Genomic DNA, 15,945 nt, shown 5'->3' with positions numbered 1-15,945 from the left:
AAGCTTTCATTTGAGTAAAAAAAGGAGGTTTTTGAAAAAAAATATAATAAAAAAATAAAAAAAATATTAAACAATTTTTTTTGGAAATAATGAAGAAATAGCAATATGAACTCCTTTGGACAATTTTTGCTAAAACCAATAGGTGAAAGGTTACACTCATTTAAATAAAACCCTGTATAACCAAAATGTCTAACTTTGACCCCCTCTAAGTCATGCAGTTCTTGACCGATAGAACTGAAAATTTGTGTCTGGTCTACTATCTAATAGTACTAACCATGGTGTAAATTTCATCCAAATCGATTTTTTTACTGACTGACTGATTCATTATCGCACAGCCCAAACGACTGAACATAGAATAATGAAATTTTGACAGTGGATGTGTTTTATGGTTATGTAGATCCATTAAGGAGGGATTTTTGGAAATTTGAACATTTAGGGGTAAAAAGGGGAAAAACGGGTAAAACAGGTTTTCTTAGTTATCTTACACAATATTAGTGATACAAAGGAAATTTTTAGCACTTTAAGAAAAGGTTTTCGATTTGTTGTTACGTTCTAACTAACCCTGTTATATTTATTAAAAAAAATTTGCTATTTCACTGAGGGAAAAAGTACCAAAAGAGGGAAAAACAGGAAATTTAATTTATTCAAACTCATTGAGCAAATTTTTATAAAATTTGAAAAATAGTTTATTTACTCACACAAAATTTGGGTACTACGCCCTATATAGGACCAAATTCGTGTAAATTGTTTGTTACTTTTTGAAAGCACAACTTTTCTGGATCAAATGAACGCAGATTTCAGTCTTTTTAGTTTTATCTATAATTTGTAGATACACTCCTTATTAGTTCTTTCCACAAAGGTAGAATTAATTCCACTTTTGCTACTTTTTCTTTCTTCAAATGATACTCTTTGTATGTTCTATAATATGAATCCAAAACACATGGTTATTAAACATAGACGGTCTTTATTGAGTAAGATTCTTTAGCATTGAACTATTTAGTACTTTTTGTCTGTCAAATATTTTCTAAAATATTCAATCAAGAAACATAAATTAATGTTCCTGACTGAATAATAATCTGTAAGTGGAGACTCTTTGGTACTTTTCGGTTCTTCAAATGGTTTCTTTTGGATTCCCTATAATGAGGAACCGGAACACTTGACACATTAAATGAGAATTTATTAATATTCTGATTCCTTATTAAATAAGCCATGTCTGTCCGTTGTCGGTTACAGTTTAATTTTCTTTAGGTATGAATTTGAACTTAACTTCATCAGAATTTTCATAATTTCTTAAGAAAAAAAAGTTTACCTTAACGTATACTTAATATATATTTAGCGAAGTCAATTAAATATCAATCATACGTAATAAACACAGAAAACACACAATCATAATACACACAAACGTAATATACACAGAAAAAAATCTAAAATTTTTTAAACGGTTAACTAGATTAGTAGTGTAGGTATTTGTTATTTTACTTTCGTTCTTGAAATTCATAATATTAGCGGAGTCAACAGTTGCATATTACTAGGCATATTAATAGGCCCTACAGAGGGATCATAATGCCTAAACTTTTCCACAAATACCTTTTTTATTGTTAAGGTCTTTCCATAGTCCCACATATTGTTCCCTTTTGAAAATTACTTCAAGGTTTTCTTCCTTTTAGATAATTTATATTTCTGAATAAAAATTGATTACTTTGTAATAATCTCAAATTATATTGTGTGTGCGAATAGAGTGTAAAAAATAAAATATAAATAATTATACAGTATTTAATATCACATACATACATAGTTTTCGTTTACAATTTGTATGCTAATAACTGAAACGAAAACTATGTAATATAAAATTGTAAAAACTAATTCATTAAATAGTTCGATTATAAATATACAACTTCAGGCTTATTTTGATAAATTATTATCCTGGCAAAATTAATGTAAACCAAAGTCATAACAAATGACATAAAAAAACTAACAAACAAAACAAAAATTACATTAATTTTTATGTTTAAACAAATTAATGCATGTTATTTTACTTGTACAAATAAATACGTGTCTATACATACATATGTATGTATGTATGTTTTTGTTAACACTTTGCTTAAAAGTTACATGTATATTATATTATGTACTATCATTAGCTAAATTACAACTTACAAAACAAAAGAATAATATGTAGTTTGACAAACCAGTTAATATCTAGGGTATGAGACATGTCCTCTATCTACAAGACCTATATTAGTTTATTTACAAAGCTCACTCACACACGCATGTACAGACATAATGTTATGGCTAAATTAACTCAATTAACATGTGTTTTTGTTGCCCATTATTATTGACCAACATGTTTTTGTTTTACGTATGTTTGTATGTATGCTGTTGATTACTAGTTACCAACTTGTAGCTAAAATGTCTCACAAGAGAGATGAAAAGTTATAAAGTTTTGTACATAGTGTTAAGACAAGCAAATGTGTTTGGTAAATGTGGACATTTACATTAGGTTGGTAAATGTTTGGATTGAAATTTATTTATGCTCAAATGAGTAACATTACAAAAAAATATATGTATGTACATAGTTTTGTCCCTAATACAAATTTCATATCCATAATCATTATTATTTAATTGTATAAACTCTTGCAAACGCATTACATATGTATGTATATTCAACACTTATTTATGTTTATTAAACGTATACTAAACATTAATTATTTCCATTAGTAAATCGAATCTCAATAAATGTAAAAGTTTTCTTAAATTAATTAGTACTCTACAGCACATTAGCATGACTATTTAATGTTTATAACACCTGTTTTAATAAATACAAATCTATCAAATTTGACCAAATTTAAGAATCTTCAGCCGGTCTTAGGTTTTTTTTATATAGAAATGATTTACATATATATTTATGGAAAATTTATGTGATTGCATATTTTCATTGTTTTCTCGTTGACGCTTTTATTGAATCGTTACTCAAGTAGCTACAGTCAATGTTAGTTTTTCATATAAAAATCCATTTTTGATGGAAAATTTTAGTGTTTAGCAATTGTTTTCTATTTGTGCAATTAGCGCGTTAGCTATAGGTTTCTGGTTAAACTCAGCATAAGTACCTTCCTTTTTACTATAATCCGCCTATAAGTGGTCAAAACTTTCCAAAAGTTAGTTTTTTTATCAATGTAGGGTATAGAACATTCAAAAATGTCTTTACTATTACACTTGTTATTATGTGAGTCACACGAAAAACTTCCATTCAAACTTGTATGTTTGCATGAGCAACTTAAATAAATGGAATCTAACTAAACCAAACTAATAAATACACCCAAAACAAATTATGGTATTTAAGTAATTTTTCTTTCTATCACTTTCGGTGCAGTCATTGATTTTATCTTATCAAGTTAAACAAGAAAATTCTATTTATCTACTGTATTTGCTTTAAAATCCGAGACATATTTAACGATCTTAAAATGTTGCTAAAGTTTATATATGGGTATTTCCAGAGAAAGGTCTTAAACGTCTAAAAAGTAAATTTTTAGCATTTTTAACGTTGATTTAACAAAATTTGTACCAAAGATGAGGGCTATTGAAAATATTAAATATCGGTTTGTTATTTTACTTAGGTTCCATACAACCTAACCCCCAAATATCGCTTTAGAGCTCGTATTTGCACTAAAGGCGAGGGATATTGAAAATATTAAAGGGCCATGCACAACACCAGCATGCTGGCACAATATATTGATTGTGCTTTCATCCTCAAACCATATATGACAACAGCATGCTTGTACAATATTCATCTTCTCAGAAATTTTGAGTGGTAAAAGTCGTTGCCTTGAGGCATATAATAATTTTTCTCTTGGATTTCATAAATAAACTATGATTATTTGTCAAAAAATTGTATTGGCATGAGCAAATTTCCCCATACACAGTACAAGCATGCTGGCACAATCACAAAAATATAACACTTAGTTTTATATCACAGACTCAGATAGCGCAATCGCACCACAACCCTATACACATTCAATCGGCTTGCACAATCACTTGATTGTGCTAACATGCTGGTGTAGTGTATGGGCCCCTTTAGAAATCGGTTCGTTATTTTATTTAGGTCACATACATACAACCGAACCCCCAAATAACACTTTAGAGCACGTATTTTTATACCCTACACCACTTTAGTGGGGAGGGTATATTGGGTTTGTGCTGATGTTTGTAACGCACAATAATATTGGTCCTATACCCACCTTAAAGTATACCAATCGGCTTAGAATCATTTTCTGAGTCGATTTAGCAATTTTGAAGATAATTCAATGAAATTTGGTACATGCTCTTCTATGGTACCAGAGACGAAGCCTATTGAAAATGGTTACGATCGGTCCATTATGAAATTTTATTGTACCGGAGACGAAGCCTGCTGAAAATGGTTAACATCGGTCCATTATTTCACCTAGCCTCCATACAACTGAACCGGACTAATAGGGCTTTTAAGTTTATAATTATGTTTAATATACTCGTATCTCGACAAAAAGCTGCAAAACCAAGTTCTATACCAGCCTTAATGACCCTCATAAATTTTTTAATTATAGGGTCTCATTTGACCCTAGCCCCTATTCAAAGCCCCCTTCAAAATTCGACTTAAATGTCCACAATTTCATTCAACAATAAATGGCTTAAGTATATCTGAGGCAAGGTACAATTCAACTTAAATGCTTTATTATGAAAACTAAATCACATTTTTTTTGCAGGTGTAGGGTGGTATATGGTCGGCCTCGCCCGACTATAATTTCTTACTTGTTTTAAATAAACTATTATTTCTACAAAAATTGGCAGATGTAAAATGTATATGTCGCCAAATTTTACTGCCGATTTCGGTAATAATCGGACCTCATTGGACCCTAGCCCCCATACTAACTGATTTTTTTTTTTCAATTGTCTAGGGTTACTTAAAAGCCAGAAGTAAAGCCTATTGCCAAAATAAAAGATGGTTTTATTTTGACATTTTTTATCAAATTAAGTGTGTTCCACGTTCGATATTTTGGAAATACCCATATGTATGTAAAAGTAAATAAATAAGTTTTCATTTTATTTTCAATTTTTTCCTCACTTTTAGCAGACATTGATGGGGAAATTTTCTTCTATATCATTTTCTTAAGTATGCGAGCACTAAAGTGAAGTAACGTAAAGTGTAGCAGTTCATGTTTACGATGTCGTAAGTGATATTGGTGTTAGTTTAATACAACTCATTCTTTTCGATACCCTTTTCACTATGTACCACTCCATATTTAAATGAGAGTATAGGGATTTTTGAAACGCTAAGATGCTGGAATAATACTTGTACACTTAAGTATTTATTTAGTGTAGATTAATCATTTAAAGTTAAGTGAAATAAACTATATTTTACTTATATAAGTGCGAAGTTCGCATATACACACATATGTATGTAGTTTAAGTTGAATATTTTAGTAAAGTAGTATTATTTTGTTTACTTTACTAGTTAGTTTTTATAGGTAGGAAAATTATCTTTCTTAAATTTAGCAAAAGATATGTTGAATGCTGTTTGTTACTTACAGGGCAAAGAAGAATATGTAAATTTTTTTTATCGAATTTGTAAGTGTCAAAATTGTGGTATAGTGCACTAAAAGTTTTTCGGACCAAAAAATACTTTAACAAAAAAATTTTAGTACTTTTCCCGTAAGTGTAAGTGTCAAAATTGTAGTATAGTGCACTAAAAGTAGTTTTTCGGACCAAAAAATACTCTAACAAAAATTTTTACTACTTTTCCCGCGATAAGCTCAACTAAATTTACAAAATTTTTGGGATAAATTTCGAACATATTTTTTAACATATTGTACAGAGATCAAGATTTTCAGTTGCTGGTATTTAGTACATTAATATGCATCGTTTTAGGAATATTCCTATAAAAAAGTGGTGCACGGTACACCAAAAAATATTCAACTTCCTTTTAATAAATTAAAGATATCGGAACCAAAAGAATTTGTGATTACTTTTATTTTGAAACCATAAAAGTAAATTTTCATGAAAAACGAGAGGCGTTACGGATAAAAGAATGAAAGTCTGTGATACATTTGTACCTAAACTAGAGTGAAATCATAACATTCTATTTTCCATCCAAATGGAGGAAAATTAAAAGTTACTTTTATTTTTAACCAAAACTAAGTAGAAACTCAAGTGTAAACTTAAAAGTTCATTTTCATGCATGGTATTGCCCAGGAAACAGGGTTCTGTGTACTTAGACATTTTTGTCTTTCTTGCGGTAAGACAGATTTACGTCCATGCCGGGTTAACATTGAGGTCTCTCGGTTGAACTCAGCTTATGGCAATATTCAGAGCTTCTTCAGCTTACCTACACAAGCAGTATGGATCCTTTCCCCTTAGAAGTATTACGTCATCGTAGTGGTGTACCGCGAATTTCCCTCTTCCTGATAGTTTTATCGTACATCTCGCAGCTTATCCATCTTTTCCTTAACATGTAGAGACCGGGTGATTCATCAGCATAAAACTGGTCTAAGGATTGGATAAGAGTATCAGTGTGCACGTTATTGAAGGCGCCGTCGATGTCAATACATTCCGCCAGTGTATACAGTTTGCTATTGAAAGATTCACTTTTATAGTGGATTCACAGTTTCCACCGCGTCAAACGAAGTTGATTAAAGCCTTTTCCACCGCGTACAAATGTAGAATACAATTCCTTTTGTAAAAGTGTGCAATGACCTTTTAAGTAAATATTCACTAAAAAAATTTTTAGCCAAAATTTTTTCATCATAAAAAATTTAAAATTTTTTGAATTCTTAAATATGTACATTTTTAGCGAATCCATATACTTATGTATGTGGGTTCGTCTCGCGTTTGTTTCTGTGCATATTTTTGTATGCATGTATGTATCTGCATGGATATGATAATTTCGATACTCACTTTAGTAAGTCTCAAAACACTAAAGTGTTTTCGTTATGTGTCAAATAGTTAAGTGCAAATTTGTTTATAACCATATGAATACTTAAAATAATACTCGTACTACTTCACTACAAGAGAAAAAAATTAAATAAAATAATAAATATGTAGTATGTATTTATAAAACTACTATAAAGGGGATTGTATATTAGGATGGCCCATATATAATTCGACGAAGCAAGGCAATGCCTTGACTGCAAAGTCATTCTGTATAAGAATGTTTTAAAACCCATACAAAAATTCTTAGAGCCATAACGGGAGCACCATGGTATATAAGAAATGAAAACATACATAGAGATTTGAAAGTTACTTCATCCTATCCTAACCCGCTTGCAAGATCATTTACACTAACCTAAAGTCGATCAAGGCTTCGAAGAGCTGACTTACCACCCAATATTTATAAAAAAGAACATATAAAAAAACGAACGAGGTTATAAGAATTATTAAAATAATTGATTGTTGCACATGCTTTAATGAATATCTTAATGTGTGAATATCGAGGTCTAAGGAGGACCAGTCTATTGTAAAATATTTTTATATATGTAAAATATCAAGTATGTTTTTCTTACTTTCTGTAAATAAAAACCACATCTGAAACAACATAAAAAATTTTTTGCATTAATGAAAAACTTTTTATATTTAATATATGAATGTACAATATGCATATGTAAGTATATATACATACATACTTTTATATACATACATATGTATGTATATGCATGCATATGCAGAATTACTAGTACTTGTATTTCTACTAGCTACAAAAGCTGATTTTTTGGGTAAAAAGGAAATTAAAATTTTATAAATAAAAATTGTATTAATTTTCTTTTAATTTATGATGTCTAGTATACAAGACAAATTTTAGTATTTACATTAATTTATTTATTTGTTTCATTATTTGGTACCTTCTGAGCTAATGGTATTGTAAAGAAACTTTTTAATTTGAACAAATAAAAAAATATGAACCTTTTTGAGACATTAAATCAATATTTCTTCCCTTTAAAATACTCTTTTAACTCATTACCTTTTTGCCAAATTACTCTTACTTTAACAGACTTTAATACCGTTATATTTCGTAGTATAGTAGACCATTTTATTTTTTATTTAAAAGTGCGGCTTCCGGTAAAGGAGAGCACAAGAGTCCCAATATAGACCTAGATGTATTTCATTAGATTTGATCCTTCTTAACTAACTGACTTAAAAAAATTTTAATTTTAAAAGATTTAACAAACGTGGTACTTATATTTATAACCTATAAATATAACAATACCTGTTACAACTGTCGTCAAATATCCGTCCGTAAAGAAACAACAGGTTGCAATTTTCAAAAGAAAAAAAAAAAAAAAATACAATTTAGTTCAGTTCTAGTTCAGTTCAGTTCTAGTTCTAGTTCAGTTCTAGTTCAGTTCTAGTTCAGTTCTAGTTCAGTTCTAGTTCAGTTCTAGTTCAGTTCTAGTTCAGTTCTAGTTCAGTTCTAGTTCAGTTCTAGTTCAGTTCTAGTTCAGTTCTAGTTCAGTTCTAGTTCAGTTCTAGTTCAGTTCTAGTTCAGTTCTAGTTCAGTTCTAGTTCAGTTCTAGTTCAGTTCTAGTTCTAGTTCAGTTCTAGTTCTAGTTCAGTTCTAGTTCAGTTCTAGTTCAGTTCAGTTCAGTTCTAGTTCAGTTCTAGTTCAGTTCTAGTTCAGTTCTAGTTCAGTTCTAGTTCAGTTCTAGTTCAGTTCTAGTTCAGTTCTAGTTCAGTTCTAGTTCAGTTCTAGTTCAGTTCTAGTTCAGTTCTAGTTCAGTTCTAGTTCAGTTCTAGTTCAGTTCTAGTTCAGTTCTAGTTCAGTTCTAGTTCAGTTCTAGTTCAGTTCTAGTTCAGTTCTAGTTCAGTTCTAGTTCAGTTCTAGTTCAGTTCTAGTTCAGTTCTAGTTCAGTTCTAGTTCAGTTCTAGTTCAGTTCTAGTTCAGTTCTAGTTCAGTTCTAGTTCAGTTCTAGTTCAGTTCTAGTTCAGTTCTAGTTCAGTTCTAGTTCAGTTCTAGTTCAGTTCTAGTTCAGTTCTAGTTCAGTTCAGTTCTAGTTCAGTTCTAGTTCAGTTTCGTTCAGTTCTAGTTTCAGTTCTAGTTCAGTTCTAGTTCAGTTCTAGTTTAGTTTCTAGTTCAGTTCTCGTTCAGTTCTAGTTCAGTTCTAGTTCAGTTCTAGTTCAGTTCTAGTTCAGTTCTAGTTCAGTTCTAGTTCAGTTCTAGTTCAGTTCTAGTCAGTTCTAGTTCAGTTCTAGTTCAGTTCTGTCTAGGTTCCGTCTAGTTCAGTTCTAGTTCAGTTCTAGTTCAGTTCTAGTTCAGTTCTAGTTCAGTTCTAGTTCAGTTCTAGTTCAGTTCTAGTTTCAGTTCTAGTTCAGTTCTAGTTCAGTTCTAGTTCAGTTCTCGTTCAGTTCTAGTTCAGTTTAGTTCAGTTCTAGTTCAGTTCTAGTTCAGTTCTAGTTCAGTTCTAGTTCAGTTCTAGTTCAGTTCTAGTTCAGTTCTAGTTCAGTTCTAGTTCAGTTCTAGTTCAGTTCTAGTTCAGTTCTAGTTCAGTTCTAGTTCAGTTCTAGTTCAGTTCTAGTTCAGTTCTAGTTCAGTTCTAGTTCAGTTCTAGTTCAGTTCTAGTTCAGTTCTAGTTCAGTTCTAGTTCAGTTCTAGTTCAGTTCTAGTTCAGTTCTAGTTCAGTTCTAGTTCAGTTCTAGTTCAGTTCTAGTTCAGTTATAGTTCAGTTCTAGTACAGTTCTAGTTCAGTTCTAGTTTCATAGTTTCCACCAAAAAGAGTCACAATGCCGAAGAGCATAGTGGCATAAAGTCCGTACGGTAGAAAGAGAACATCTATCAACAAAAAGCTACAAAACCGAGGAGTACCCCTGGCTGATATGATATATGTTTCTAATGACCCTAGACCCTCAGAAAATTACTTTCATGGTCATTGGTTTTGGAATAAAATAGTATTTAAATTATTTATTTAAGAAAAAATATATTCTTCTAAATCTTGAGAATTATATTTTCTTGTTTGTTTTCTTTAAATTGCCTTTCAAATTGCAATTTAAATATTTAAAATATTAACTTATTTATATTGAAATACATTATTTATTCTTTCATTGATATTATCAAAAAATTTTTGGTATATACAAATTTAATTTTACAATACTGTTTATGTTGGCACTTGGTTAGTTAGGCTTAGATAGCATTTTATTTTTCGAAGGAAATAAATCTTTTAAACTATGTTTTGGAAACAAAAACAACAAAAAAGCAACAAAACAACACGAAAAGGCACACAAATAAAACAAATGTTTCCAAGAAAATGTAATAAAAAATATTTTTGTATTGAATAAATGTTTCCGACAGTATTTTGTTAGCAGTGGTAAAACTACAATTTAAATGAGTAAAGAAACATTTAAAAACCTGAAATACATATTCGTGTTCTTGCTACGAATGAAAAGATGAAATTTTGGAGCTATAGAGCCGTAACTACTGTGGAAGTGTTTCATAAGAAATTATTTTGTACTAGATTTCTATTCGAATTTCCGTTGTTTAACCATTTCGTCATATTGTATATTTCTCGTATGAGTTCTGTGGCACGTAACTATATCTGTTGCTGATTTATGTTGCTACTGTCTCTCTTATTCACATGGCGGCAACAACGCATACCATTAATGCGTTAAATCACTTGGGTAACATTGGTCTCCATGGTGTTGAATGGTGTTTATTTGTTTGTTGCTGGTTTGTTTTTTCTCTTATTTTATTGCTGAATACTAAATGTTGAACGTTTGTATGTATGTAGAAAAGTGTGTCTGTATTATGGCACAGTTATTTTCCTACAATTTTAGGTGAGTCTGTGCTGAACTAATGATCAAAACCAACGTATGTAAGTTATTACATTTAATTGTCACACTTCACTTCGAAAACAAAGAGACAATTGATTCTACCAATAACTACTTTTTATGATAGAGAATCATATTGAAAGTAACTTCTTTTAACGTCTGCACAGAAGGATCAATGTATATTTGTAACACTGCTGGGCTTTTCTTTATATAATAGTATTTATTGTGTAAATATATTTTGCTCTTATTGTTGCTGCCTTTTTAAATGGCCTATTTTATGTGGAGCTAAATATTTTAAGTTGTTTTTTTTTTTTTTTTTTGGGAACAAAGTAATATTTTTTTGATTTTTATTATTAGCGTTAGTTGTTTTTTGCGAAAATAAAAACAAATAGAAACTTGTTTGTGTCTGCAATAGACGTAACGAATTTGAAGCCATTGAACAATTTTAAAATTAAATTTCATAAAATTGCTCATATGTGGCATGTAGTGTTATTAATATTCTATATTCATAGTGTAATGAAAATCAGCTGTAACAAAATAATAAACTAATAAAAAAAATTTTATTTATAATAATTTTTACAACAAAGATTATATGTTTTTCGAATATGTGTAATCTAGAGTATCGAAAAATCAAATAATGTCACTTTGTGAAAGAGTTCTATATGAAATGTTATTCATAATTTTTTCAGGATATAGATTTAACATAAATGTTTTTTATCGACCTTTTTTATTTTAATCAAATTTTTAAGCTCTTATTATATCGTTTTGATAAATTATTTGATATATGCAACAATCTTATACAATAGGGTGGCCAAAATTCTCAAAGGATAAAATACAATTTCTCAAAGGATAAAAATGTCCATTTTGGAGGTTTTTATGATTTTTATACCCTACGACACTTTAGTGGGGAGGGTATATTGGGTTTGTGGTGATGTTTGTAACGCACAATAATATTGGTCCTATACCCACCTTAAAGAATACCAATCGGCTTAGAATCATTTTCATAGTCGATTTAGATATGTCCGTCCGTCCATGTAAACTTTGTAATCAAACTACAGGTCGCAATTTTGAAGATAATTCATTGAAATTTGGCACATGATCTTCTGTTGTCCCAGAGACAAAACCTATTGAAAATGGTTAAGATCGGTCCATTATTTCACTTAGCCCCCATAAAACTGAACCCCTGAATAGGGCTTTTAAACCTTGTAATTAAACTACAGGTCACAATTTTGAAGATAATTCAATAAAATTTGACCATAGCCCCTATACAAATCCCCCTTCAAAATTTGACTTAAATGTCCACAATTTTGTTCAACAATAAACGTCATAAGTATAATTCAAAGCAAGATACAATTCAACTTAAATGCTTTATTATGAAAACTAAATCACATTTTATTTTTATAGCAGGTGTAATTTAATTGTAATTTCTTACTTTTTTCATATTTCTTCGGAAGGAAAGATATGAAATATTGGTATCATTAGAAAGATCCTTGAGAGACGCTTTTAATTCCATATCAGACATTTTTGCGTAACAGCAAAAGTAGTCGAAATTTTCTAATTATTCGGGAAATTTTCAGATTTTTTGCATTTTAACGCAGATGAATTTAATATAATTCGTTGAAGTAATACATAATAATCCTTAATAAAATCTTCAGGTTTTTTCATTTTTCAAAATTCAGTCTAGATCGAATTTGATTTGTATAGACCCCTATGTACGCTACCAAAACATTCCAAAATAATGTAAACAACAACATATAAACCGTTTTTAACAAAGCAAGAAAAACTAACAAAACTAACTAAAAGCTAATGAAATTGCGCGTATACAGATGTACATATTATGTATGTTATATAAATTAGGTACCACAATACTGGGGAGAAATAAGATTAAATATATTTAAATAAAATACAAAACATATAGGATTTCGAAAAACAGAAAAAACCATTTCGTTGAAATTAACCCCCTTATTTTGTAACACACTTCACCTTGTGTTGAAAATATTTTCATACAAATTTTTTAAAATACAAAAACAATTCATATGAAAAATGAAGTGAAGTGAGAGGAAGGGATTTACAAAATAATCCCCTATATGTGGTTTATAATGAAATAATTTCAATTAATTACATTAAATAATTCTATGTAAAAATTTGAAAAACTTAAAAATTTTGCGAAAAAATACGTCAATTGTAATAATTTTAGAGTGTTGTATACGAATGTGCTTGTCATTGAAATCACCTCCCAAAGACCTTTCATATGATACGAAATTTGCATATGGTTTATTTGCAAGAAATATGATAAAAATCATAAAAACCTTAAAAAGGACCTTTTTATCCTTTGATCCAGCTAAACAAATATTGTAGTCAGGACAAACATTTAATAAGAAATTGTATCTTAGAATGAACTAAATTTTCATTTTCGTTGGGAACATCAGCAAGTTCTATTTTGGAACCACCCTAATAAACATACATATATGCAAAAGATTTTCATGGTTTCTTGATGTCAAATATTCCTCAAGTTCTTGACTCAAGAACACTTTTTTTTATTAAATATCCTGATTTACAAATATCCTGATTTATTAAATATACTGATTTACAATTTTAGAATAAATATATGTAGGTTATTCATACATCACAATTATCCATATATATTAAACTGAAAATTCAATCTAAATATATTTTTGAATCTAAAAACTGTTCTCTCTTTTAGACACTTTAACAAGTTATTTCACATTTTCCAGACATACATCAACCATGTGGGTTGTGTTGCAATCAAGTCATGAACAAACTCAATCACAAGAACAAACATTGCTTCAAAATTTTGAAAATGAAACCCTTGTGACATTCACTCTTCTATCAGTGGTTAATAATTAAAAACGTTGTGTTGCTGTTAGCTGGTTTGGTCTGTTAGTTGGTGTTCGTGTCCATGATTCAGTTTCTGTTTGCGTTGTTTCTTGTTTGCTATTCACACTCTTCATTATGAAATAGAAAAAAGAAAAGGAATAGTCTTGTTTTTATTTTACACATAGAGAAATTTAAGAAACAAATGTGTAAGATGATAGCCATATACAACTTAAAATTTGATTAGTTTATCATATTGTATAGTTAGCATTTATATATATGAACATTTTTAATTAAATATCAATCATACGCAACAAATACCCTGCTTACGTTTGTAGTCCGAATTTTGATCAGTGATAATCGAATGTTGGAATATAAATTTGCCTATATTTGACCATATACTATGGTTATGTATTGAAAATGCTACGATTTAATTAAAAACAATATATGTTTATTATTAAATTCGAAAAGTTTATTATATACTTAATATACATACATACATATTAAATACAATGTGAGGTTAATTAAATATCAATCATACGCAACCAATGCATATTAAAGAGAATTAAAAAAAGGAAAGAAAAACTGAAAATTTTCATAATTTTGCTGGAATTTTATATTTTTTTTTTTTTTTTGAGGTAAGAAAGGAGATATTCGTTAGTTTATGTTTTATTCCTGGATTTCATAGAATCAGAGGTTATATGATTAAATTGAAATCCAAAAGAAAGCTTTTGGGCAGGCCGTTTATATATCCTGTTTAGAAGATCCTAATCTTCTTGGAGTAGGATCATCAAATCCATCCCTCGCAAGACATTTGAATCTAATTTTCACGAATTTTGTAAAGTTATGTCCATAACCTTGTGCGTACACTAAAAATACGTTCTCTCTGAGAGGTCTTTTTTCTTTTTATTAGAGATAGCCTATAATATCTCTCAACTCTCGTTGCGTTGAACGGTTTTACATTCGTTAGTTTAACTTCTTCGAGTTCCCTTTTCATTAAGTATTTTCGTTAGCGATTATTTCCGTGTTGGCTTTTTACCCCTATGATGCAAATATATACTTTGGAAGAGTATTCGTATAAGTCTCTTATACAGTCCAAAGCGGTCTTAGGTAGATAGATTAAAAATAAGACTAATAAAAAAATATTAAAAATAATTTTTACTGTTTATATACATATATGTACAATATCGCTCATTTACAACATGAGCGTCCCAATACAAAATTCGGTTTATTTTCGGTGTGCGAGTGGTTTTTGTAGTAAACGTTCAAACTAAAGCCCAAGTTTTCACGTATATTTTTTCACTACAAAAATTTAGTTTAAGTTGAGATGAGCAACATGTTAACAACACTTTTTATTAGGTTTTATTTTTGAAATTTATCTAAATAAAATAAAAAATAACCTAAAACATTTAATGCTGCTTTAATCAAAATGAAGTTTTTTGATTTATGCCGATTTTGTAGAAAATAAGCGATTTGCAAAAACTGCAACAAGCCTTAAGCTTACCAATCACAAAACCACACAATTGATGTTTATATCTGACCATCATATACTTTAGACCACTCTACATTAAGTAAGCTACTATAAAATTAGGCTAAACATATTAATAACAAATTTTATTTATTAATTAAAAATATTAAAAGGATTAAACGATTTACATATAATGACATTTACATATATCATATAGCTCTCTTCGAATGTCCAAAACAAAGGCTATTTTAAGAACAATGAAATCAATAAACGAAATTTTAACTTTTATTGCAAAAACTCTACATACATATACATGTATGTGTCATTACCCCTGCAAACGTTTAATGACAACTTAGACTCCACGTTTCGATATCTTAACATACAACATATTTACACTAAGTATTTTACTTATCAAACGTTTGCAATAATATAAACTAGCAATATGTATCCTTAAGAACTTTATAATAAAATTGTTTGCTGGGATCTACTTATAAATATTTATTCCTCTTTTTCTTTCACGTACAAGTGTTAGTTATGCTCGCATGGTATCATTAAAATTTTACACAAATACACATTCACCTACGTACATTAGGGATATAATTATTGACATTTTGTTCAAATATAATTTTAGCGTTTTTGGAAACTGTCCAAAATCACAGGCAAAAAAATTGGCAAATTCAGAATGTTATTCGCAATTTTATAAGAAAACAGTCTGAATATTAAGAAAACATAAATGGAACTACATATGGAGCAGGCTTGGGGGGTAATGACTACATTTTCAATTACAATTACTTTTGAAGTAATTGTAATTGAAGCTTTACTAATTACAATTACTTTTAATTGTAATTGAAGTTTTGCCA

Source organism: Lucilia sericata, unplaced genomic scaffold (genome assembly GCF_015586225.1).
Source record: "Lucilia sericata isolate MDLA Ls3-8-SP2 unplaced genomic scaffold, ASM1558622v1 Contig000474F_arrow, whole genome shotgun sequence".
NCBI classification, from domain to species: Eukaryota; Metazoa; Arthropoda; class Insecta; order Diptera; family Calliphoridae; genus Lucilia; species Lucilia sericata.
This window is presented reverse-complemented; position numbering follows the sequence as displayed.